At 41.3% G+C, this 2,648-nt stretch overlaps 1 protein-coding gene across 1 annotated transcript in view; it reads left to right on the forward strand.

Annotated features, from left to right (window-relative positions):
- The window catches only part of Gsap (gamma-secretase activating protein), a 99,987-nt gene that overhangs the window by 91,515 nt on the left and 5,824 nt on the right, over positions 1–2,648 (forward strand). The gene's annotated exons all lie outside the window — the stretch shown is intronic.

Consider the following 2,648-nt stretch of genomic DNA (forward strand, 5'->3'; position numbering starts at 1 on the left):
TACCATCCAATGGAAAAAAGACAGCATTTTCAACAAATGGTGCTGGCTTAACTGGCGGTTATCATGCAGAAGAATAAGAATTGATCCATTCTTATCTCCCTGTACAAAGCTCAAGTCTAAGTGGATCAAGGAATTCCACATAAAACCAGAGACACTGAAACTTATAGAGGAGAAAGTGGGGAAAGCCTTGAAGATATGGGCACAGGGGGAAAATTCCTGAACAGAATAGCAATGGCTTGTGCTATAAGATCAAGAATTGACAAATGGGACCTCATAAAATTGCAAAGCTACTGTAAGGCAAAAGAAACTGTCAATAAGACAAAAAGGCCACCAACAGATTGGAAAAGGATCTTTGCCAATCCTAAATCAGATATGGGACTAATATCCAATATATACAAAGAATTCAAGAAGATAGACTCCAGAAAATCAAATAACCCCATGAAAAAAACTGGAGCACAGAGCTAAACAAAGAATTCTCAACTAAGGAATACTGAATGGCTGAGAAGCACCTGAAAAAATGTTCAACATCCTTAATCATCAGGGAAATGTAAATCAAAACAGCCCTGACATTCTACCTCACACCAGTCAGAATGGCTAAGATCAAAAATTCAGGTGACAGCAGATGCTGGCGAGGATGTGGAGAAAGAGGAACAGTCCTCCATTGCTCTTGGGATTGCAAGCTGGTACAACCACTCTAGAAATCAGTCTGGTGGTTCCTCAGAAAATTGGACATAGTACCACCGGAAGATCCAGCAATACCTCTCCTGGGCATATACCCAGAAGANGTTCCAACTGGTAATAAGAACCCATGCTCTACTATGTTCATAGCAGCCTTATTTATAATAGCCAGAAGCTGGAAAGAACCCAGATGCCCCTCAACAGAGGAATGGATAAGAAAATGTGGTACATTTACACAATGGAGTACTACTCAGCTATTAAAAAGAATGAATTTATGAAATTCTTAGGCAAATGGATGGATCTGGAGGACATCATCCTGAGTGAGGTAACCCAATCACAGAAGAACACACATGATATGCACTCACTGATAAGTGGATATTAGCCCAGAAACTCAGAATACCCGAGATACAATTTGCAAGACACATGAAACTCAAGAAGAAGGAAGACCAAGTGTGGATATTTCATTCCTCCTTAGAATGGGGCATTTTTTTTTAAGTTAGTGATAAAGGTGTGTGTGGGTCCAGCCTATTTTGGGTGGTGCCATCCCTGGGCTGGTGGTCCTGGGTTCTATAAAAAAGCAAGCTAAAAAAAAAAAAAAAAAAAAAAAAAGCAAGTTGAGCAACAAATGAGGATCAAGCCAGTAAGCAGCACCCTCCATAGCCTCCGCATCAGCTCCTGACTCTAGATTCCTGCCCTGTTTGGGTTCCTGTCCCTGTTCCTTTGATGTTAAACAGTGACATGGAACTGTTAGGAGAATAGACACTTTCCTCCCCACATTGCTTTAGCTGTGGTTTTATTTTGTCAGATAAATAAGAAACCCTAACTAGAACATGTCCCTCTCTCTTCTTACCCACTTGGTGCCCCCAGTCCCTCTTATGCATGTCCAGACCACAGTTCTTATGGGTCTAATCCATTCTTTGTCTGTTGGCATTGTATATTCCAAAAGTAAAATTTGTTCTTCTTTTATGATGCTCAAAAACTTTCAGTGCTTCATTGAAGTTTCCTGGATAAATTCTTTAGTAGCATTCAGCATCGGGTCCATGTTATATGTACATATAGCACAGAACTGGTCACATGTAAATATATGTTTATGTTTATGATGAATCAATTGGCACCTCTACTACATGGCAAGGTGAACAGGAGTGGTAATGGTCAGTATTTTGTCCACTGTCCTACTGCCCACCCCAGCCTCATGTAGGAGAATGTGTTAAGTAAATGTTGCCCAAACTTACCTGTTAGTCATCAAATTTCAACTCAAATGATCACTTCATGTTTCTGAATATACCCATGCATGCTCTCTCTCCTTAGGTCTCTGTTCATATTAACCCAGCTATTGTTACATTAACCCAGCTATTAGATATTGCTCTAAGATATTGAACTAAGGCTACAACCCCCAGGCTATGGTCAGGCTACTTTAACCTTTTGCTTACTATTTATAGGATACAGGGAAGTTTTCTCAGCTCCTGGGAATCTCAGTTTCCCTATCTGAATCTATGGGAATCTAGTAGTTGCATCTGATAGTCTTGGGTATGGAGCAGGTAAACCAGTGCTCACTTAGTGCGTGCCCAGTGTTAGTCACACTGTACCATATGCTGGGCTCTGTAACTGCTCGATTCCTTGTAATAGCCTAGAAGGAAAGGTATCAGCACTCCACGTTAGGCGGTAAGGAAGGAAGTTCAGAGAGGCAGTTACTTAGAGCTGCTTAAACAGCAGCAGGATCCTGGCCTGGATCTGCTCTTCTGCCTCTGGCGTTTCTGCACACTAAGTATAGATCTTTCCAAAGATGCTCAAGAGGCTGACACTCCAAGAATGGGTTTTCTTGTTCTCATCTGGTCTGGTATCTCCTTCCATATGTCTTTCTTTTGTTTCTTGTCACTGATACTATGCATAGAGCTCTGGGTTTGTAGCCCTACTCATTAGACTTGAGAGAGAGAGAGAGAGAGAGAGAGAGAGAGAGAGAGAGAGAGAGA

The sequence above is a fragment of the Mus caroli genome, chromosome 5, assembly GCF_900094665.2.
Source record: "Mus caroli chromosome 5, CAROLI_EIJ_v1.1, whole genome shotgun sequence".
Classification (NCBI taxonomy): Eukaryota; Metazoa; Chordata; class Mammalia; order Rodentia; family Muridae; genus Mus; species Mus caroli.